Source organism: Scleropages formosus, chromosome 10, assembly GCF_900964775.1.
Source record: "Scleropages formosus chromosome 10, fSclFor1.1, whole genome shotgun sequence".
Lineage (NCBI taxonomy): Eukaryota > Metazoa > Chordata > Actinopteri > Osteoglossiformes > Osteoglossidae > Scleropages > Scleropages formosus.
This window is the reverse complement of record NC_041815.1, coordinates 6393329-6419272: the sequence shown is the minus strand read 5'-3', so window position 1 is coordinate 6419272 and position 25944 is coordinate 6393329.

Below are 25944 nucleotides of genomic sequence, written 5' to 3'. Positions count from 1 at the left end.
CCTTGTGAGGGACTGGCGTCCCGTCCTGGGTGTGTCTCCTCCCCCTCCAGCCTTATGCCCCGTGTTGCCGGGTTAGGCTCCGGCTCCCCACAACCCCGTATGGGACAAGCGGTTCAGATGGTGTGTGTGTGTTATGCCATGTAACATCCATGCATGAAAATTGTTTCGATATGATTCAAATATAGTACAAGGGGATTTGCAACTTACAAAGTTCACTTATGTAGAGGTAGTCAGAACCCCGTCATAAGCTGAAAGGCTACCAGTATAGCGAAACAGAATGTGTCACCTGTAACTAAGCATGTTTTTACTAATCAGTCCTAAAAGCAATCAGTTCTGAATGTGTATTTAAGCACACTGCCATTGCACAAAAGCAGAAACGTTAATCAAGGACAGGATCACAATGGTGGTGTCAATCCACCATCACACATTCATATCTAAATCTGGTTAATCCTGACAGCTCTCATGTGATGTGTAATAAATCACTAAGCGAAGACTGCAGTTATGACAAAACATACGGCTTCGGGGCAGCAAACACACTAAGTGTTAGTGAATCACTAAGACCGCTAACAAACTGTGTTTTGAGGGTGTTTGGGCATCCGGGGGTGGTCAGGTTAATACGTTAACAGTTCATCTCTTCTGGTCTTGCTGACAGAACTCAGTCTACGTATACTTTTCATAACAAGATTTTTGAATGCAAAACTCGACAAATATAAAGTTGTTGACAGCTCAGTATTCCTCTGCTCAGCTCATCTTTTTTTCCCCTTTAACTTTACTAAAGAAAAAACCAAACTGATTAAACTGAAACCGGGCTAACAGAAGGTAAATACTCTGACTGCTCAAAACTGAGATTTTCTACACAGTAAACAAGGAAAAAATATTTGAATTAGAAAATGAGCTAATTGCTCTCTTCTGAAGGTGAAAATAATTTACTATGTAAAATTGTATCACGGATTTAAAACTAATGTTTGTCTTGTGAATGCAAACAGAATGCAAATAATATGTTCTCTAAACATTAGTAAAATCTGGCAGAAAAAAAAGTAGAAGAAAAAAAAATAACCAGGTTAATGGCTTAACAAAATAGTTAAGGAGTGGTCTTCTCAAGCAACAATGGTAGCTCTTACTCAAAAACCAAAGCTGTAGCTTTGAATACAGTTACAAACAAGCAGGGTTCATAGAAATTCCTCCCACAATGCAAAGACATGCATTTCATGTGAAGTTCAAACTGAGGATCCGTGAAGAACAAATTATTTACGAGGAGGTCTTGAGTAGTTCAGCCTGGAAAAACATATTTTGATCACTTCCCCACAGGCCAGCTGCTGGGTCAAACCGGGAATATGTTATGAAGCATTTCATTACAGTCAGTAGAGTTTGGTAGCAACACAATAATTGGATATCAATGCGTCTTTACAGCACGAATCAGCATAACTTTATTGGCTAGATCTTTCCTTAGGAATATGCATTTTGTAAATTCAAGGTTTTGTTCATGTTACAATGCTGCATTAAATTATTTTTACCTTTGTCTCATTCCTAGTTGGACGAAAGAAAAAAAAAAAATTGACAACAGTATCAGCCAAACAGGATACTCGGCAGAACGGTCATTTAACAGTGTCTCAAAAAATATTGACAAATGGCCAAGCATGCCCATCGATCCTGAAACTACAAAGATGTCAACGCAAAGTCTATAATTTCACCTTAAAAAAGGATAAAAACAGGGTTGAGTCATTTTATTCTACATTTGAGAGTGCTTAAATGATCAGGAACTTAAAGTATCCATTTAGAGAAATTTTTTGAGATTCTTTGCTTTTTATCACGGAGACTGAGTATTAGATAGAGTTTTACCTTGGTCATACCAACACAGTAAAGATGCATACTGTATACTTACCTCCAGGTTTAGATTGTTTCTTCAAAGTTCTCATGTAATTACATAGGGAAGACCAGGCATACGAAATCATAGAAGCCTCCCGCGGTATGACTACTCCCTCTTTGGAAAATGTAATCATTATAGAAACGTAACTTATTATTACACCTAGTTTGTCACTTCTCATCCTGGATTAAAAAATGGTTGATGACAAATAACCCATATTTCCCACAGCCTTTCAGAAGATTAATGCAATGTTTATTATGAATATATTTTGAGACTCTGAAAGGAGCCCTAGCCCTGTAACACAAAATGGCAAATCTAAAATGATGGCTGTTGGAAATATGCAAGTGGAAGGAGTGATTACAGTGCGCATTTCAAACACTCCCATGTTCATCCTGAGCCTTTTGTGAAGGCATGTCTTCTGTATGACCTGCTTTGTTTTTGCATTGATTGTTGGCCACACAGCATCTTAGCCTATAAGTCAGCCCACAGAGCTGCAGTGCAGAACATCTCTAAGACATAATTTATTGAGTGGTTTTCTCCCTCCCAATAAACAGCCAGAAGCACACTATGCAAACACATTCTGCTATAAACGAAAGCAGTATTGTGCATCAAACGCCAATGTGCCTCCCTCAAGATATGCACATGAAACCAAGTGCTACTCTGGAAAACAGCAATCCGTTTTGAAAGCAGGACACACAATTCAGGAAGAAGAAAAAAAAAAAAAAAACACGTTTTAAATTTGGTAAGGAAATGCTACACCAGAAATTTTACCTGGTATTTTAATAATATATTACACTCTCGGGGGGGCGCAGTGGGTTGGACAGGGTCCTGCTCTCCAGTGGGTCTGGGGTTCGAGTCCCGCTTGGGGTGCCTTGCGACGGACTGGCATCCCGTTCTGGGTGTGTCCCCTCTCCCTCTGGCCTTATGCCCTGTGTTGCCGGGTAGGCTCCAGTTCCCCGTAACCCCGTATGGGACAAGCGGTTCAGAAAGTGTGTGTGTGTGTGTGTGTGTGTGTGTGTGTGTGTGTGTGTGTATTACGCTCTCAATATCCATTTGTGCTTTTTAGGCTGTTTGGATGTACAAATATTACTAGCAGATTTGTGCTGGGAATTAGCAGAAAATTTCACTGACAAAGGGGTCTCAAATTACTTACAACCTACTGCGCTTTTAGTTTGTCAAGAACATTAAAACTTCCTCATGATTAAAGTAGAAATTGAGGTGTCTGAAGTTCTCTCTTCAATATCTGTTTCCAACACATATCAAACTTGTTTACTTTGCACTATTTTTGCATTATGTGCTTTTTACTATGGTCGTGTGATGAGGCTTCAGGATGATTTTTTGGCCAGTGCTAAACTGAAAATGAGATTGGACTCTTAAGGTAACTAAGCTAGTTAAATATTAACTTTTATTAGCTGACATCATTGTGTAAGGTGACTTAAAATGTTACATAATCAATTTTACAAAACAATACAAAAAGGTATTCTTGCTGTATGTGCAGGAGACTCAAACCCTCTACCGTCAGTTTAGAAAGTTCTATCTACTATGCTATTTACTGCCCCATATGCAAATAAATATTCAAAGACTACACTTGAGCAACTTCTAATAAGTTATAGCCACTTTTGCCGAAACTACATGGTTTTCCTTATTTATTAGTGTCTTAAATATTAATACAATTGTTTGTAGACAAGGAGAAAAACTATAGAAGTCTTACATTTTTTATTAGAAGTTGGGCAAAAGTGACTTATTGCATCTAAGCAGGAATAAAAGTCCTTTGATCATTAAAACATTCATAAATTACTTGCACGACATTCCTACATGAATCTTACAGAAGTGCAAAAATGTAATTCAGGGGAAAAAAAAAATCTGACCTAGTTAAAGTAGCGGTGGCCATCAAACGTGATGGTTCAAGCATTTCCAGCAATTTTCAGGAGACACTACAGGCTCATTCGAAGGGTTAATCCAAAGGCTTTGCCAGACACCTCGCCCACAGCTGGGCTGCATTTTGCGCTGGCATTCCGTAAACACTCAAACAGGTCCCTAAGCCTCAGGACAAACACAGACAGCCGACGGGTTGATCAGCTGTTCAAGGACCTGGCGGACTGCATATCACTTCCAAATTTCACTTCATGGCAGTGAAATCTTACTCCAGCCCAGACAAGCCAGCTGTTACATCCTCCGTACAGTTACTACATGAGAGACCCCAAGCCCGTCAGGTACCTCTAAAGGGAGCACACCTATTCATTACTTTACTGTGACATGACAGCCTCTGAACATCTGTGCAAGCCGATATTTCCCGCTGCGATGACGTGTGCGTGTTTATTTTCGCACCGTGGAAAGTTTCCATCAAAAAAGTAATTTAGTTCACTAATTCAAATGATAACGAAAGACTATGAAACATGAAATAAAGTCTGAGTTATAATAATCTCATTTTCCAGAGGGCAGTGCAATTCAAGTGCACTGCAGCTGAGGAAAATCTATTACACACAGTGACTTTGACAATGCGATTCGATAATCCCATTCAGATGTTGACTGAAAACTTTTCAGTGTGCTATCTTGACGATAGCATCTGGTGTGTATGGTGGTCCATACTAAACATTCCACTGGTCTTCACACCGGCATCTCGCCAACACTATGATTTGAGTGCTAAAATATTTTGACACGGACAGCTTGTGTGTCACCGTTACGTATTGAAAAGGAAGGTTAATTAAGATTCCGAAAAGCATAGCAGCATGTAAAAGGATGGAGTGGAAAACAACTGAGATGCTTGGAACTATGGCTATTGCACAGAAGGTAACGCTGGCATTTCACAGAGCCTGGGATGTGAGATCGGACGTAGGTTCGATCCCCACGCTCTGCGTTGAGTTCACATGTTCTCCTTGTTTGCATGGGTTTCCTCCACTGGTCCAAAGATGTGTTTCAGGTGACTGTAAATGGCCCGTACCGCAAGCATGTGCATGCGTGTGTGTCACATTCTTATGGTGTCCAGGTGGGTAAAGAATTGTAGGTTCCGTAGTGTATCGGACATCTGCTAAATACTAGTAAAAAAAAAAAAAAATCACCGTATATCATTGTGGAGGAAAGCATCTGCTAGATGAATGAATGTAAATATGTCACCATGTCCAGCCTCTTACATGCGCAAATTAATCAGCCCAGCAGTATCACCTGGAACTTGTTCACACATTTCCCCATCAATCTGATGTGGTAAGCCCCCTACCCCTCACAAACACGAACTAACCATGCAGCGTAAACAGAAAATACGGAGAAACGAGTGCTCCTAGTGTGAATCGCAGACATGTAGGCCAGGCGGAGTCCGTGGGGTCACACCGCACAGCCTGCCATCGCTCATGTGAAAGAACTGGTGCCGGTCACAGTCCCCTGAGCTCGTAAAACTGTCCATGAATACCCCTGGCGACCTCAAAGGGTCGCACACAAAGAGGACTGGGCCCCGAACCCACACCCCGCTTCAGTGCCCTCTTTAAGGAGACCAAGACGCCCTTTTCCTCTGCCTTGGATCCGTCACACTCCCGCAGGCTTCCCCAGGGCTGCCGAGAGGGAACCTGCAAAAGCCACACAGCAAGTGCACCGCGCATGGCACAGACACCGGGAAGAGTTTCATTATTCCGGAGCATCTCTGTAGTAATATGAATAATACAGAGCGCCTCTCAACAGCTCACTGAACACCAGAGCAGGATTTCTCTTACTTCCATTGAAGTTGCCATGGCCCCCGTCACCGTGCAGGAGAATGAGGGAGTGTGTCTCACCTCCTTTTACTCACCCACAGGCAACTTAAATACATTAAATGGCTTCCTTATCATACATTTTACCTCAGAACTGTAAAGATTTTAGGCAAGTGGTGCACATGAAGCGCCGTCTGGAGGATTCGCATCAACACGCGTTGCGCTACAGTTAAAGGTGGGTGGGTAGGTGGGTGTGTACGCTCATGTGGGACGACGCGCTCTCTTTTCACTGTAGCACTCGTGTGAAACCTTATTCCAGCCACTGGTTTAAGAAAATCTTGCATTTTAGTCGTTATATTCTTTGAGATGCACGTGCAAGGCGTCGCGGCGGCGGAGGGAGGTGGACCGAACACACGGACGCGACTCGCCAGCGCAAATGTCGGGTCAGCGCTCACGACGGACTGCGTCGCCTCAGATCATAATGGGCTCCAGGAAGAACGCCTCTGCCGAGCGTTCCGCGTCTTCTAAACACCATCTAACTTACTATTAGCCACACTGTTGTTTTATATTCGTTCATCTCACCGCTCTGCTGATGTTTTCGTTCTCTGCATAACATTATCGATTGACATAATTGCTCGAGCTGCAGCAACAAACAACAGCGACGGTTCGGAATATCCTTTTATTTTCTACCACAATGTGAGAAATGCGCTTTTAAGAGGTATCCTGGTATTTTGTTTTGCAACCGTGGTTACAATCAGTACATCCGCAGAAAAGAACTTACTACGCTTTCCTTAGGATGCTGTGTGTGTATGTGTGAGACCGAGAGCATCATGCAAACGTCAGATAAATAGTAAAACTTTACATCGTAACTCAGCCAAAAAACAGCAGGCAGTAGTACATCCAAAACTCATTCAGATTAACATAACATTATCGGTTCTTCCGTAAAGTGTGTTAATTATTTGAACGTCAGTGTTGTTCGCTTCAATTGTCCAAGTTTGCAGGCGGGGGTTTCTGACAGGTGTGGGAGTTAATTACACAGCGGCAGCGCTGTCAGCACCTCTGCTCTGTATACTGTAACACACACACACACACACACACACAGGTCAGCAGCGCGCGGCACGGAACCACAGGTTGTGCGTTCGAACCGGGGGTTTGTCTGCTCAGGCTCAGCGTACGTAGTACATCAACACGGCCAGAGTAAAGAGACGAACACACAGCATACAGCTCGCTGTCGACACTCCAAAAATGTCAACTTGAGACTGCAGAAAGCCTGTCACACGCGCGCATAGTAAGAGCATAGGGGCGCGAGCCGGCTCCCGGTTCGCACGCGCGGTGCGCTCACGCGACGCTCCAACGCAGGGATGCTCGGGGTTTGCGGCCGCACGCTTGCCGCGAAAGCGCTGCGCTCGGGCGGCGGTATCGCGGTCTTACCATGGTGAAGACGTGTCCCGCGTCTCCTTCAGTCAGCGTGAGGAACAAACAATTTTTTTTTTTTTTTTTTTTTTTACACAAGAGTCGTGTTCACTCTTTCGCCTCGTTGTACCGCGGATCCGGAAAGGGACAAGCTCTCTGAGGAGGAGGGCGAAGCCGCAGCGGCAGCATTCACGGGCGAGCGGCTGTGAAAAGGCAGCTCTAAAAAGCGGGCTGTGTGTGTCCTGGGCTCCGCAAGCGCCGCAGTCCGCTTCGCTTCTGTCCGCAGAAGCCCCCGGATCGGAACACGCTAAATTCCAGAAAACTGCAATCCGTAGGAGCCGCGCGAGACGCACACGCGAATTAAATGGGGATGGAGAGGTAGTGAGGCAGCCGCGAGTGCCTCGGAATGACAAGCAACACACATACACATACACACATACACACACGTCCAGAGCCGGCTCGTACCATCGAGGCAGCGGGGGTGTGCGGGACCGCACTGGGGTGTAGGCAATCACGCTCCACTCACTCATTCCTCCTTTAAGGAAAAAAAGGGAAAGAAAAAACATTTGTAAGAAAAAAATATATACAGTATATATAATATCTATATATATATATTTATATATTAATATATTAGTAGTAATTATTATGTATATGTCATTGGAGAGAGTGGTTAGCCGATCGTTATAAACCTTGTTGTCTTGTTTTCATTCTGTACAACCATCAGTAAGTGAATTAATTGCTGCGCGGGGGGTTACTAATCAAACACGATGTTGAGATACGGGGGAAAAGAAAGGATTAAGTTAGTGCCCTGACCGTGTGCGTGTACGTGTACGTGTACGTGTGGGACTGTTGAAGAAGAAGCCTTAAACATGACACATGTCAAATACAGTCGGACAGATGCCAACTGATTGGTGAAAATATACCACCCTTCAAATCAGTTAAGATATGCGTGCGTGTATGTTCCGTATGACACCGTATGAAGTTACATAATTACATTATTAATGTTTTAAGAACCTACCTATTGGGTTTTTACGCCTCCGTGCACGTTTTCTTCATTATGTGCATCTATTACAGACCTGTGACAGATCCCCATTTCATTTTCTCATCTAATCATTATCTGTAAATGTGGTTTAAATCCCACGACAGAAAGCCAAGAAAAGTTTTTTTTTTCTTTCTTTCTTAATTTCCCACAAACTTCAAGGACGACTTTGTCACAGATTTAAATGGTCAGGTTGTATACATGAGACAATACACAATGATACGGTGTGCAGAGTTTCAGCTGGTGGGGAAATGAACTACATTTTATTTGCAGGATTGGATTTGAGATGAGGGAGTGCGGTGGCGCAGTGGGTTGGACCGCAGTCCTGCTCTCCGGTGGGTCTGGGGTTCAAGTCCCGCTTGGGGTGCCTTGCGGCGGACTGGCGTCCCGTCCTGGGTGTGTCCCCTTCCCCCTCCGGCCTTACGCCCTGTGTTACCGGGTAGGCTCCGGTTCCCCGTGACCCCGTAAGGGACAAGCGGTTCTGAAAATGTGTGTGTGTGTGTGTGTGTGTGTGTGTGTGTGTGTGTGTGATTTGAGATGACCAGATTAGTGTGGAAATGATCTTTGAAAATAAGTGTCACGGCTGTACGGTGGCACAGCGAGTAGCGCTACTGTCGCACAGCGCCTCGGTGGTGTGAGAAGACATGGGCTTGATCCCCACTCAAGCTGTGTAGAGTTTGCATGTTCTCCTGTGTCTGTGGGGGTTTCCTCCCACAGTCCAAAGACATGTTGTTCAGGTTCCCTGTAGTGTGTGAGTGACAGAGAGAGTGTGTATGTTCCACTGACGTATGGATGAATGACCCAGTGTAAGTAGTGTATCTAGCAGTGTAAGTCACCTTGGTGAATTAGGTGTGTGGGTTGATAACACTACATAGAGTTCATTGGAAGCTGCTTTGGAGAAAAGCATCTGCTAAATGAATGTAAGTGTGAGAATATGTAAATACTTTAGTTAACTTACATTAAATTGATACATATTTATTCATTTAGCTTTTCTCCAAAGCATCTTACAGTGTTAAGTTTCATAGTTATTTACATATTTATACACCTGGGTAATTCTACTGGTGCAATTTAGGAGAAGTACCTGTCTCAAGGGTCCCAAAGCTAGAGGGTGGACTTAAACCTGTGACTTTTGGGTCCAAAGGCAGCAGTTCTAACCACTACACCTGCCCCCAGTATAGGCCACTAATGCTTCTACCACTTTTGGATCTTGAAACACCTTTTCAAAAGAATGTCTAAAATCCAGGTTCCCACTGGGTAGATGATTATGATATGCTTTTTTTTTTTTTTTTTTTACCTTTCCCAATCTGCCCATAAGTGATCTCGCTTCCCAGCACTCAGGTATGATCACCTTGAAGCACAAGATGGGTATGTCTCTCCCTCTCAGCCTGCCACACTGTGTAGAAGACCTTTGTATTGTTTCTTTCATACAGTCTGCCAGCAGTGATTTGCATTACAACAGAGGATTTGGTCACATAAGACATAAAAGAATTCCTGTGTTCAAAATGGAAAACATCAAAGCTGGGAGGAGCTTAACTGTTATGTGTTTTCACAGTTTTAAGTTGTGGTGGTTCAAAGTTGTTACAGTTAAATTGTTCATATTTTGTAAGTGATAACCATAGTAAGAAGTAAGTGGGAGTAAGTATAAGTAGTAAGTGATAGCTATGATGCCAAAGTTTTTCCTCCCCACACCTTGAGGGCTCAGCATCCAGAAATTAAATTTAAGGATCATTCTCAGGGTTTATCTTACTCCAATATACTTTTCTGAGATATTTTTAGGAACATTCCTGGTTCGAATCTCATTCCAGCTCTAGTACACCTCATCAAAGTACGTACTCTGAATCGATACTATAAGAATACTCTGCTGTATAAACGGGTAAATCATTGTAAAGCTGATTATCTAACTAATGTAACATAAGTTGCCTTAGTCAAAAGAGTCAAATAAATAATGATAAATAATAGCAAGATCCCAACTGGGTGGTACTACTTTTGTGATGAAAGACTACATACTGTATATTGTATGTACTGTCTGTGTTCTGTGCATAAAAACAGTCCTGACAAGACATGATATATTGAAGTGTTACCAAATCAGTCGTTTTGATTGGCTATGGGACCTGTGTGATTTATTGTGGAGGCAAAATGATGTATGATTGCCATTGAAACAGAGAAATGTTGCCAGCAAAGGTGAGTGCATCAAAACAAATTTGAATAAGAAGAGAACTTAAGGCTGCATTAGTGGGAACCAATCTATCCAGTTGACACAAGGACATCTCCATTTCACACCCTCTATTTAACGTATCAGAATTTTATACCGGTCTTCTAAATGCTTATTCATGTTATCTAATGCGGCCTCAAACCTCTTAATGTTAAAAATGTGGATGATGTGTATGCTTTAAGTTTGAAGGGAAGTGTTATATTTGTAGATACAAAGACAGGTTGAGTGAAATAGTAAGTGTTCTATGAGATGCATGTTAGTTGATGTATTTAATTATTTTAGTTAATTTTGATTAATGCTACATAATAATTTCTGTCATAAATCCAGTCACTCATTCTGAAGAGAAATTACAAACTTGAAAGTGCAAGACTAAAGCCACAGTCATCAAGAATGATCTCCAGAATGCTCTGCAGCAAAATCAAGATGGTACCTTAGGAAATTTTAGGACATTATACTACTCTCTTACCTCTCCCAATACTGATGTTGCTCTTCCATGGCTTCAAAAGACATCCCAGTCCAATTCAAACCTCTCTGAAGGCTCATCTTTTTCAGAGGGTTTAAAAAGAATGGTAAGTGGTCAAAGTTCCAGTCTCTGGACACATGTCCTGTTGCACTGAGAACAAGAAGGGGGCAGGGATGTGATGGGTGTGTGATTCAATTCGCATCTTTATCCCTGAGAGCTAATCTCAGCCAGGCTTACATTTGAGTACTCAGCACTCATTGCCTTTGAATGGATGTGTGAAAAGTTAAATATCCTTTGAAATGCAAAACTGCTGGACTGGGACATATCATTGTTGTGATAATGTGGTATTTTGAGAAATAATAAAATAGTCAACAGGACAAGAAAGTCATTATAGAAGAGTTTAAACATTGCAGAGCTTTGTGAATATGAAAATTTATGATATTACTATACTTTGCATAAACATATTTTAGTAGTGCATTCTGAAAATCTGCATGGTTTTAGTGAGTTGTGAGTCATGCCTAGGTTCATTAAAGATTTATGTTTTATCAAGATATACAATATTTCCTAAAGGAAAAAAATACAATTTCTCAAAATTTTCCACCCAGTGCGTTGATTGAAAAATGTTTACAAGTAACTGGAGTTGGCATGGTAGTCACAGTAGCAGCAGAGAGGTCTGTTGCAAATGGTACTTCTCTTCCACTGTGGTGTAATTAAACTCCGCTACTGGCTCTGACCAGTTTGGGCTCTAATTGTTGACTCTTGCTTTTCTTGGTGGTGTAGTGGTTAACCTCTGTCTTCAGAGAGTAGGACCAGAGTAACACAATCTAGAAATAATTGTTGCTCCATTTATAGCAAACGTAAGTAATGGTTGTTAGTATACATTTGGTTTAAAATACATAAAATGTTGCATGATCACTAATGAAATGCCAGTCTGATTTGTAAAGTCTGTACATTTTAAGTTAATGAAATATTTGGTTGATTATAATTGTTTCATTGCTTAGCCAATACATTTGCCCAAATGACTGACTCGTGTATACATATGCATATTTTTACTAAATCAAGTTGTGTATCTTGTTCAGTGATACCACAGCAAGACTTCTCAGACTTGAACTGACAACCAATACATTGCTTGGCTGTTTGATGGTCGAACTCAGCAAAGATAATCTACCACTGACAACCAGAATCATGCCATAGTTCATATTCAGTGCTGCTGTAGCAGTACAGGAGATTTTTGACATTGGGATATTCCTTTATATTGAGACTAGAAGAAGAACATCTGATGTAAAGAGGGCACGGGTAGTCATGTGATGACATTCTGTGTCAAGGTTATCACTTAAAGAAACTGGAATTACACACACCATAAAACCCTTAATTACTCCTGGCTCTGTTCGGATCTCACTGTCTTAATGAGATGATCAAACCCAATCATTAGGAATTTCAGCAAAGATAGTGGTGACATTTTCAAATAATAATATGCCCTGTGTTGCAGAATGAAGACAGAGGGCAGGGTTCTAATTGGGGTAGTTGCAGGCATCATAATTTAATTTATCTTTATCAGCATTTAACATTTTTTTTTAGATAACTATAATAAGGACTGTTTATATGGTTAATTTTTTTTTTAGATAACTATAATAAGGACTGCTCATATGGTAAATGTATGCTAACATTTATTTAAATGGTATATGGAACAACGAATCTTAGAAAAGAAACCATTTTTTCTTCTTAGTCTTATTATTAATTCATCACTTAGCTTACACTTTAACCCAAAGCAATTTACAGTATTTACACAGTGGGGGATTTTCAGTGGAGCCATTCAGAGTAAGTACCTTGTTCAATGGCACTCATCAGCAATAAGAGTCAAACCAGCAACCTTCAGGTTACAAGTCCACGGTCTTAATTGCTGCTTTACCTGCTACCCCTTAAAACATTCTGTGTACGATGAGTTTCAATAAGTAAAGAAAGGATAATCAAATATGTTCACTCTCGCAGATAATGGAAAGAGACATTGGAGAGACGCTTGTTGGTCCCACGCACAAAGGGTAAAGCACGAAGATTCTCGGTTCTGCCTCCATTGTGGTGGAACGACCTCCCCCTCTCACTTAGAACCGCTGAAACTCTGTCCACATTTAAAAAAGGTCTGAAAACTCATCTCTTCTAGACTCACTTCGCCCATCTTCTCTTAAGTTTATGTAAGGTGTACATTTTCATGCACCATAACTTTAAGATCATGTCCGGTTAAACATTTATGCAGCTACTCCTGTAATGTAATGTAAATTTTTATATGTATCTCAAAAAAAAAAAAAAAATTAATAGGAAGGTGATCAGGAATCGTCGATATTCTGAGTTTTTTGCAGCTTCTCATTTGATAAACATTGGTGCATCTGGTGGAGAGAAACTAATTACTTAAGAGGCACACATCTGCAGCTATGTCTCTTTCTCCTAAGGTAATGCACAAATTCTGTTTTCTATGAGATGTACGTTGCTTTGGAGAAAAGCATCTGCTAAATCAGTAAATGTAAATGTAATAATATTCTGTTTATAATGGTATGAAACAAACGAAAGCAGAACATTTACAGTAAATGAAGACAGTTTTCATTGATTCATATTCGCAGTAGAACATCTAAGAAGTCCTGCATTTAATTTTTTTTATCGAATCTTTAGGGTCAACATGTCCACCCACATTGCTTATATTAGATGATGCCATTTCATTGTGACAGCATAGACACAGCAGTGACGCTGTTAAATTAAGTGCCATTGATTGCCGTTAGTTACTTTTCCTCCTTAAAGTAACTGAGAATCTGAAATACCAATTTATGAAAGGTAATAAATTAGACAGCTTCTCATTCCCATTATACCTGCATGTTGCAAATTAAATCCTTTACGAATAAATCTGTACCCTTTTTTGCTGATTTTTTTTTATATCATATGTCGAAAATGAGGTAAATATGATTATAATAAACCTACCAGAGCCATAACCTGATTATTTTACAGGAATCATATCCAGATCCACAGATGCTTTTTTTATTTAACAGTGTTACCTTCATTTGCCCTTAAAACAAGATGCTCACAAATGAGCTTTTACAGAAATATTTCACATAGTGCTATCCCCCAGGTGATCAAAGTTAATGAACATTAAAAAGCTGAATAGGCCTACACTGTGACTCTCCATGGCCATAACTATGAACATAACAATAAGGTTATGCTTCTGCTGGAAAGTGTACTGTTATAGAACATACATTACAGTCAGATTGACCGTTTACGTTCAGTATCCCTCAGAATAACCACTTACATTTTCTATAAACTGTAAATCTCTCCCTGGAAAATCGATCCAGGTGCTCATTCCACCTGCTTCCTTCCTTCATTGCATTTTTATTTTTCACCTTTGCTTTATTTATTTAAATTTATCTACATTTCCTCTAATTGTAATGTCATCTGTGGGGTGACTTGGCCCTTCAATTACCCAAATCAAAGTTGTCATTCACAGTTCCTCTCTTGGCAGCAAAAATTTTGCCACAGACTGCCACCTTGTATGTTCTCTGAAATAGCAATTTCCACCTCACGGTAATAGGATCGGGGGGCCTTTCTGTATTTTGATGTGATTGATGAAAGATTAAAAGGACTGTGAAAGTGTGGGGGTGCTGCTGGCACCTGGTCAACGTTCCGATTGCTTCCGTGCGTCGCAATCGGGATTGGCACCATGCAGATGAGGTTGCTACAGAGTACCCAAGGTAATTTAAATGGGGACACGCTAAAATGGGACTTTGCAGATCCGACCAAGGAGAGGGACTAAGTATCCTTTCCACGTGTCAAATCTCAATTCACTCAGGAGAATGGTGTCACATAGAGGAGTGTGAAGGTGTGGAAGGTTGTGGAGAAACGTTTTCTAATAACAGATACATTGACCAATAAGACAGTTTTGTTGGCCTCGGGATGGCCTGGATAGCTTAATAGTATACGTGCTACATTATATTTTACATTGTTTAAATATTCAACTCCATGAAATCATTTCACTTGTTACCCCAGCGTTCTCACATTTCAGTAATCTTCCTCTAATCTGATATGCAGCTTTTCTGAAATGTTGTGGAATGTTCTAAGGACGTGTTCCTCCAGGTGTGAATCTACATCTGATCGCATACACACAATTAGTTGATTGTTAGCAAATGCTATCACTTTTTTAATGAAATCATGAACATTCACAGTTTGGTCTAAAGGTTTGTGTCAAAGTAGTATAAGAAGGACAAAAAAACATTTAATGGAGAGAAAGTTAAACAGAGTACAGTCAAAACAGGTGCCAGTAACAACTGCCCCAGGAATTCTGTCCAAAGATTGAACTGCATGATTCTCAGAGAAATACCAAAGAACCAAAACACTACATCCAGAGATCTAAAATCTTTGTGACCAAAGTACATTATTAGAGTTGATTACCCCACAATTTGTAAAACACTAAATGAGCATGGCTTTTATAGAGAAATAGTTAGAAGAAAACTCCTTCTCAACAAAAGAACATTGAAGCATGACCTTGACACCTGCATGAACTGCAAGACATCTGGAAGATTCTTCTCTAGACAGACAAAGCGGATTTATCACACCAGATTTGGAGAAGATCAACATCCATATCACAACGAGAATCTCGTTCATTCTCATTCATCTCAAATCATTTGTAATGGTGATGCAGGGGTGATAATTTAGGGGTTTTACACATACTATCACAGTCCTCATTTTCACCACAAACAATCAAGATTTTGGAATGGTCAAGTCAAAGTCCAGATCCCATCTCCACTGAGATGTTGTGGTGGGACCTTATGAGAGCTGTGCATCAATAAATGTCACGAAAAATAATTGAGCTGAAGCAGTATAGTGGGCCGGAATTCCTCAAGTGTAGTGCGGGAGACTGATAAGCTCATATAGAAAATTATTACTTCAAGTTGCTGCTGCCTCTGGGGTCTATGAGGTGCTGAACCATGGGGTGCACTTACTTTTTCCAGAAATGGCTTCTGCAAGATGGTATTATTTTTTGCTGAATAAATAATGACAAGGTAAGATCTATTATGTGTTATTTGTCACGTAAGGTTAGATTTATCTGCTGTTAAAGATTGGATTTGGTTGGGGTTAGATGAAGGTTACTGTCCTAATATGTAAAACAAAAGAAATGAAATCATACTTAACACATTTTCCTTCTTTAATTTTAATATAGCTTAATTTGAGTGACTGTTTAGGTTTATATTGTCCCCAAATGACTATAAATAAAAAAAAAAAACAGGTGAAATGTTGACAGTGTTACACATACATACATATACAGTACACACACACACAAACACTGTCTGAAAGCACTTGTCCCAAGTGGGGTCGCGGCAAACTGGAGCCTAACCCGGAATTACAGAGAGGAGGAGACACCCAGGATGGGACCCCAGTCTGTCGCAAGGCATCCCAACCAGGACTCGAACCGCAGACCCACCAGAAAGCAGGACCCCCCCTAGCCCGCAGTATGTCTGCGCCCCCTCACTGTATATATAGTGTATGCGTATATACGTATATACATATACTGGGAGAGTGGTTCCAGCAGATCCTGGGAACAACATCCGAGATCTCTGTCCAGAAGAGCGCGGTCCTAGGAACAGCTAAGATACTGCGCAGAACCCTCAAGCTCCCAGGCCTCTGGTAGAGGACCCAAGCTTGAAGTAGTAAGACCGCCTGCAAAAGGGGGCGAGTGGGGAAATTTATATATATATATGACTTTTTCAAATATATATATATACATGTATACACACAAATGTACATCGATATATATGTATATCTGAAAATGTCAAAAACATCTAAATGATCCAGCTAATTAAGTAATTTCAAAACACTCTGGAGACCAGTTTTTTTAATTCCATGTCTAGTCGATGGGGCATTTCAAAATGGGTTTCCAGTTTCTTCTGCTAATCATATTTAAGAGAAGTCCACTGAGTACTGTTTTCCTTACATACAGGAAGTCACAATGCTTTTGGGATGCTACAAGACAGATGGCAGGGGCTATAGAGACCCAATGATTATCTCCATTTGTGAGGGCAGGTCAATGACGCTAATCAGATGTTGCATGAACAAAATAAAGACAGGGTGAACAAAATAGCGGAACGAGCCTGTTCTGCACCCCTTAGCCTTGACAGCCATCACACAGTCTGTGTTATGTTGCCTTGTTCCATTAAGAGGCTACTCTTTTCACAGTGCAAGTACACAAACAGGCGTGCTAACTTTTTCAATTAGCGAAAATGCAAACTTTCTTTGGACAACAGTGCATATTGTTTTCTTTTGTTATAGAAAAAACAACATTCGACCTACAATCCCCCTTCACACACTCACACAAAAGCCACTTGCAAGTCTTATGAATCAATATGTGCTCAATTCCACACGCGACTCTCTGCCTTCTCTCCATTATTCAAATACGACATTTGATTTAGGGTCTCCCTTTCATACTCAAAAAAGCCAAACACAAACACTTTCAATATAAGCGCAATCTTTATAGATTCAGTAGGGCTAAAACAATAGCTCAGAATAACAACAGGAATGCTTCGGTCACCAACTGAACAAAAGTGGAAGCTTTTCCTTGGTTAATAGGATTCACATTTGTTTCCCATTTTAGAAGTTTAAAGAGGCAAGCAGTATTATGAATATGGACATAGGCCTGCTGTCTGCTGGTTTGAATTCCATGAGAAACACCGTTGCAGGTGTGAATTAGTACAATAATGTTTACAGATTTATTTTTGTCTGCAAGTAAGGATGTTAATGGAGCAGGTGGATAGTACTGGTGTCCTGCAGATCATGGGATCTGGATTTACTTGGTATAACACATCAAGTATTGTAAAAATATTGGGAAAAAATATTCCCAAAGCTTCTTCTTATTATTATTTTTTGAAAAGTTTTTTTTAGTCAAATAGTCCTGCAGTTAAAAAAAAAAAAAAAAATCTTTGTCAGTATCATTTATTCCTTTTACAATGTACAACCTGTGCCTTTATAAATGTTGAACTTTATTAGGGCACAATTACTCTATTGTCAAAACTTAACAGTCGAATGGATCTGCTGTTTTTGAGATGAAGCTTGACATGGCAAACATAGGTCTTATTTCCTAGAGTCCATACCCTACCCTGTGAGTTCCTTCAGGGTCCTTTCTCTGTCCAAAAGTCTGATGCCCTCCAGATCAACGCCACCGGACATAGATAAGATCTTGTCTGTCACGATCAGGTTGCACACTTCAAACAGCCCACATGGGTGCCTAACCACAAGTTGATTGCGAGTATTGCTGGCCTGGGGTGAGCGAACAGACCCAACTTGGCAAAAAAGACAGCACCGGTGACATTTATTAATACATCGCCCCAGGCCAGAAGTCCCATCCTTTAACCGGAACACCATCAGAGCCAATGATGGATTTATCTGAGGTCCAAGCTGTTTGGGGCACACTAAAAAATAAATTAAAAAAAAAGAAAAGAAAAAAAAACATTTAAGGAGATCCATAGCAAAGAGGGATATGGCATTTCACAAATGAAAAGATGCACAGCTCATTTATAGCACTTTTATATTAATGTAGCTGTAATTCTGCACTGTGGAATGGAGATAAATATGTAAAACATACACATGCTCAAATGCTATATAAATAGTGCAGTTACTTCTGCAAATGGCTGCATGCCTGTTTATCCAATAGATAAGATAAAGATCTTGTGTTGACAAACAATGATGTAAACCTTCTGGCTAAGTTGTCCCACTAAGCCTCACAGATCTTACTGGGATGAGAGCCCGTATGTTCAGCATTTAACTATAAAAACAGTTTTCACCTGTACTGAAACGGCTAAAGGTGATCTCTTATCTGTGGTGCAGCAACTTCTTTCCTTCAGTTTATTTCTTCACAGGACTCAACAAAGGTGAAATACACAGACCGACGCTACATAAAACAAAATTACCTCCTTGACAGATCACAGTGACCTCTCAGTTTGAGAAAGTTTTTGATAACTGCACACATTAAATTTATTCATTTCACTGATGTCTTTCTCCAAAGCAACTTAAATGTTAAAGTACTTACCCTTTATTTATTCATTCAGACAGCTGATTAATGTTACTGGAACAGTTGAGGGTAAGTACCTCAAGAGTACTACACCCGGGGGGACTCAAACCTGCAACCCTCAGATACAAAGGTAGCAGCTCAAACCACTACACTACTAATTGTCCCCTACAAGGCCAATGATGTAAAAAACTCTATTCCACCTCTTGCTTCTATATTTACCATTTCTTTTTTTAAAATTACAGCATTTTTACAACTGTCCCCGCACTTTCTTTAAATTTGCATGGAGCAATAAAATATGTTTAAGTGATGGAACTGCTACCTTGGACCAGTAAACTTGGTACATTGCTGGTTGTAATTGCATTGAAGTAGAAAGCATCTGCAAAGTCTCACATGACAACATTGCTCATGGTTCCTTTAGTTAGCTTAGTTTGGTACCTTTGGGTCCTACAATTTAAAGATTAAAATGTTCCCCAATATAAAACTTAAAAAAAATATGGATTTGAATTCATTACTCTGTTGCATAGCACATTGGGATCCAAAAAGGCTCACTAAGGAGCCAAGATGTATTAGTCAAGTGATGAGGGTCAAAGGCTTCAGCGTGCAAGACGTGGACTCTTCCAAAACAAAATAGCTGCAGTTTGTATTTACCTGAGCCGGAGCCTTACCCGGCAACACAGGGCATAAGGCTGGAGGGGGAGGGGACACACCCAGGACGGGACGCCAGTCCGTCGCAAGGCACCCCAAGCGGGACTCGAATCCCAGACCCACCGGAGAGCAGGACCCGGTCCAACCCACTGCGCCGCCGCACCCCCCTATTCTTAAGTAAACCTAGTTTGTTTCTTTCCACTTGATGCACCATTGTTCACCGCTTCATTTACATGGATTTTAGCAGTTCTTAGTAGTACATGTAGGTAGGTTTCAAGTTACGAACACGTATACGGTAAAATTACGTTATTTTGTATAAGTGTCCTAAGGATCAAAATCAGAATCAGAATGAGCACACAAGGAATTTGCTTTGATGCTTGGTGCTTTCAGTATTACAGACAATAGACAAGACAGGTAACTAACACGGACAGAATAAATAAATAAATAGCATATTTACAGAGTAAAAGGAAAAAATACAAAAAAAAAAACAGTAAATTCCAAAGTGATTAGATGTATTGTACTGAGAGGAGACCTATAAGGGAGTGTAACTGTTCATGAGGGTGATGGCCCAAGGGAAAAAACTATTCTTGTATCTTGTTGTTCTGGTGGACAGTGCTCTGTAACACCTGCCAGAGGGGAGAAGTGTGAAGAGTTTGTATGGGTGTGGGGGATCAGTGATGATTTTGCCCATCCGCTTACTCGTTCTGGTCTCATGCAAGACCTCAAGGGTAGGCAGGGGTGCACCAATGATCCTCTCAGCTGTCTTGACTGTCCTTTGCAGCCTAATTCAGTAGCTGATCCAAACCAGACAGTTACAGCAGTGTACAGGGCAGACTTAATGACAGCTGAGTAGAACCAGATCAGCCTGTCCTGTGGCAGGTTGAACTTCTTCAGCTGGCCAAGGAAGTACACCTGCTGTTAGGCCTTTTTCATGATGGAGTCTGTATAGGTGTCCTGCTTCAGGTCCTGGGAGGTTGTAGGAACCAGTTCTGGACCCAACCCAGTTTTTGCACATCCACAGGGATCCCAGAACCACACACACACACACACACACACCTTCTGAACCGCTAGTCCCATACAGGGTTACAGGGAACCAGAGCCTACCCAGCAACTCAGGGCATAAGGCCAGAGGGGGAGGGGGGGGGGAGGGGGCACACCCAGGACAGGACGCCAGTCCGTCGCAAGGCACCCCAAGTGGGACTCAAACCCCAGACCCACCAGAGAGCAGGACCCAGTCCAACCCACTGCACCACTGCACCACTGCACCCCCAGTCCCAGAACCATATATCTGCAAATAAGGTGGGCCAACTGTATATGGATACATGTTTTTTTAATTCTACTGACACACACACACACACACACACACACACACACACACACACACACACACACACACACACACACACACACTGGCTGAAGCCACTTGTCCCAAGCAGGGTCAAGCCAGAGCCTAGCCCGACAGCACAGAGCGCATGGGAGGGGACACACCCAGGGCAAGACACCAGTCCATCATGGGGCACCCCAAGCAAGACTTGAACCCCAGACCCAACAGAGAGCAGGACCCAGCCGAACCTGCTGCACCGCTGCTCCGCTGTGCCCCTGTGGCCCCTTCTACTGACATGTTTTCTGGTATTAAAGCTTCTAATGTCTGAATTACTACCAACCTGGGAATCGAGTGGAGGAGGTACTTTAAAGGCTAAACAACAATACATAGAGAACTGTACAGCTTCAGGACAAACTAAGAGCCAGCAAGTCATCTCGATCACAGACAGGACACTGGATGAACCCACATGCAACAAAAGTATTAACGTACAGGCACAATTCCCAGCTGTTGAGCTCTCTGCCCAACTTCTGGATGGGGCTGGAAGTAACTATGCAGTCCTTTAGTGCATTTTACCATGGGCTGTATGAGTGTGAGGGATTCACTTTCACACACCAAAAATCACTTCAGAAAAATGCACTCCAGAGAAAGAGTAGCTGGTGGAGACACTAAAATCATTCACCCAAATGGCTGAATTTTATACGTTTTAGGCCATTGCTGAGAAGAATAATAATTCTTCTGGTGTTTTCCTTAGGTACGAGACAGGCAGTTTTTGGTCAGCACAGACACGGGTTTGTCTGGAAGGATCGGCATCCATGGAAAAATCTCTGCCATGAAAGCAAATGCATTGAAGCACTCAGTGAACAAGGACTCTTGCATATCCATGAGGGAACAGCACTCAAAGATTCTGGCTACATGTCAACATTATTTTCTGAGCCTGAGGCTTCATAACATTATGTCAGTGATCCAAAAGCACAGGTAGAATAAAATATTTCATGGAGGAACTTGGGAAAGGCAGTCTGTGTAGTAATAGGTGGTACATGTTGAGTGGAAAGTAACAGACTAAAGACTAGATTTACTTAGGAATCACATGTCTGCAACTATTTCTCTTTTTACTAATGTAATGTACAAATTTGCATTTTCGCTGAGATATACGTCACTTTGGAGAGAAGCATCTGCTAAATGAATAAATGTAAATTAAAACTGAGATGTAGCCTCAGCGAAACCTTAATGCTGGCAGGCACCAATATTTCACTTTTGTCCAGAACAATGTGCTTTTTATTTGTTTTCCATAATACTAAAGTTGGGAGTAACAATTACAACAGGAATATATATTTAATATTCATAGAGGTATCGTCAATCCAGTTACAGGAAAATAAAGAGAAAAATCAGTAACCAGATTACAGAAACCTTTAAAATTTGGCTATTCCTTTTGAATTATACTCACATGTATTCAGGGGAAAAAAAAAAAAAAAAAACATTTTACATCAGAGATTTTAAAGAAACACATGGGAAAAGTGGAACGACAGAGAAAAATAGAGCAGCCTATGGAGATACAAAATAAAGTAACCCTGCTCTTTTTTGTGTGTTTTGCTCTCTTTTATTTTAGTTGTAGTCAATAACCAATACAATAGTTCTCATGTCTAACCCTCATGAAATGGGATGGGGGAACACAGGCACACGCATCCATGAATGTGCATGCTGCCAGCTGTATTGGGAGATGTAACACACTTGGAGGACAATAATATTCATCCTAATTCTACCTGCAGCCATGTAAGCAGCCAGCTGTTTATCTTTGTGAGGTGTCTTTATGCGTAAATGTGTCGGGAGCAAGTGGGTGGGAGAACCCATCCATTTGACCTATCAAAGGAAATGTGGACCGCTTTTTACTATTTCTTGAACCATCTCAATATAGATCATAAAAATGCATGGCATCAACCGTAGGGACTATGGCTATGTACAAGTGCACCAGTTATGAGGTCTAAACTAACCCTAATCTTTAATTAATCACACACACAGTCTGAAGCTGCTTGTCCCAAGTGGGATTGTAGCAAGCCAGAGCCTAACCCCACAATGCAGGGCTGGATGGGACACCAGTCTATTGCAAGGCACCCCCAGCAGGACTTGAACCCCAGACCTACTAGAAAGCAGGCTCTGGCCAAACCCACTGCACCACCACACCCTCCTCACTTTATGTAATGCCAAACTAAATTTAACTTTAGCCATAATAATGATGATATTCAAGAATTTTAACAAATGACTGTGAACCAAACAGGCTGGTAGAGTGGCAGTTAAAAGATGTTGACAATTTTCCTATGTATTATTTACATTTTCTATTTTTATAAACATAATATAAAAAAAAAATACTAATAAATGTTAAAAAAAATACTAATAAATGCTTAGGAAGACTGCAAAATAATATTTCCAAGTATGGCCTACAGATTGCATGCATTATTTCTCTAACAATGTACTGAAAGTGTTTAAACTTAAATATCTAATGTAATTACAATAGTTTTATGTTAATTTAAATTAATGTACAGTACTGAATACATTTTTTTTTAGAAATATATTGTACTACATTTTGAAACTAATCTCTTCAACCACATAAAACCATAATCATATACGTTAGGGGGTGTAGTTCAGTGGAAGAGTGTTCGATTGCAGCTTGAAAGGTCCCAGGTTCAAATCCTGATTCCTCCTAAAGAAAAAAAAATCATAGCTGTCAATGGATGCATATTTGGGTGGCACAGCAAGTATTGCAGCTGTCTCATAGTGCCTGGGTGGTGTGAGAGAGCATGGGTTTGATCCCTGCTCTGTCTGTGTGGTGTTTGCATGTTCTCCCTGTGTCTGCTTGAGTTTCCTCTTGCAGTCCAAAGAAATGCTGTTCTCCCATAGTGTGTGTGAGTGACAGAGAGAGTGTGTTCCACTGAAGTATGGATAAGTGACCTAGTGTAAGTAGTGCATCTAGCAGGGTAAGTCACCTTTGTGAATAAGGTGTGTGGACTGATAACACTACATAGTGTTCAGAGGAAGTCACTTTGGACAAAAGTGTCTGCTAAATGAATAATTGTAAATATAAGCTGTTTGTTGAAACCCTTGGAACCTTGTGGAAAGCCATAGCCTGGGCAGAAAAATACTCCATAGCAAAGCAATCGCACAGGGCAATTTGACTGAAACAAGTCTTTGGACTGCTGTAGGAAACCCATGCAAATAAAGGAAAAGTGTGCACATTCCATCTAGACTGATCCAGATTTAAACCCACATCCAGACAGGTGCGAAGTGCCCATGTTTGTTAATCTGCTGCTCTGTAAAGTATTTACTAACCAACATCAATAAATGCTTGTCCCAAGAGGTGTCACAGCAAACCAGAGTATAGCTAGTAATGCAGGGCCAAGAGGGGAGGGGACACAACCAGGACAGGACACCAGGCTGTTTCAAGGCACCCCAACCAGGACTCAGACCCAGCAGGCACCAACCAAACCTGCTGCTCCACCACACCCCCCTGCAGTATTTACTCCTATCCAATACACATGCAGTCTGAGATTCTCTGTCCCAAGCAGGGTCATGGTGAGCCAGAGCCTGACACAAGGCCTGAGGGGGAGGGGATACACCCAGGATGGGACACTAGAACATCACAAGGCACCCCAAGCAGGACCAAACCCCAAACCCACCAGAGAGCAGGCCCCAGCCAAAGCCACACACACACACTGTCTGAACCGCTTGTCCCATACAGGGTTGCGGGGACCCGGAGCCTAACCCGGCAACACAGGGCATAAGGCTAGAGAGGTGAGGGGATACACCCAGGCCAGGACGCCAGTCCATCGCGAGGCACCCCAAGCGGGATTTGAATCCCAAACCCATTGGAGCGCACGACCTGGTCCAACCCACTGCGCCACCGCCCCCCTCCCTTGTATCTATAATGGCTGCTAAGCAGAGATATACGACTTTCTTCTTGCCATACTGCTACTCTTTTGACGTTCTTTCTGTCATTAGAAATATGTATTGAACTGTATGGATTTATCTTAGTGAACAGTTGATCATCTTCTTTAGCTAAGACACAGGAAGCAATGCAAAACCTGAACGCTAATATCAGTCTTAGTATTACTAATCGCACTAAGCATGAACCACGAGGTTAATACAGTTGTTAGTATACTGGTCAGTGTTGTAGAATGCTATTCATTCCATTATGCAAATGAACTAAAGTGAAGTCCCAGAACAATATTTTTCCAGCATAATAAATGAACTTCATATGCACGCTGATGTATTTATTGTGGCTGCGTATTTGCATTTGAATCACCCATAATACTACGTTAACAAATACGGACTGTGCGTTCCAAGTTACAAATGGGACAGGTGTGTTTTTAGTTTGTGATAAAAGGTACCGAGTAGCCTGTAGCTCCTCATTTATTTATTTGTTTAATTATTTATTTATTCCCTCCTTGGCAGATGCTCTTATCCAGAACTCGGCATCAGGGGAGGGCAACAGAGAACAGATGCTAGGCATCAGCACAGCGGAAGAAAAAGTAAACAAAAACGAGGAGTACTGACTTTATTGTGCTCAAACAAGCTTCCCTGGTGGTGCTGCCCGGGAGCTTCTGAATTGAAGCCCCACCCCTTTCCTTCATTTGGCCAATCCTGGTCCTTTGTACTTGGGAAAATGTTAAAAGTACTGGACAAAGATGGGATGGAGTGGGGTGTCATGATGCAGAGAAAACATCAGGAAGCATTGGATACCTGTGGAGAGGCTAACAAAGCCCAAAGTGGCCCAAGGTGACTTTATAGGAGTGTTTGGCTATGGTGGACGGCACCCATTCCTCCCTAATCCTCTTTAAATGTTGATCATTAGGAATAAAGTATTTCAAGCAGTCAAAAAACATTCTGAACACTCTTACACACTTACTGTCTCTGCTGAATTATGTCGCTTTGAGGAGAAGTGTCTGGAAGATGAATACATGCAAATGTAATGCAATATGTGCAAAGAATTCAATCATTCAATGAAATAAACATAATTTAAATTAACATAGCGCATTTCTCAAATATATATCTACACATTTATGGGGAACATATTTCATAACAACTAATGCAACATAGATTGTTTTCATTTTATGAATGCACAACATATTGTTCAACGTTTTAATTTTTTTGCTTTCAGTCAGTCCAGCATATTTTCAATATCAAAGAAGAGGAAAATGAAAGAATCCAGAGAGATTTTATTTTTTGAAGCACAGAAAAACATGAACAGGGGAGGCATTAAACTGCTCAGTGTCCACTTTCG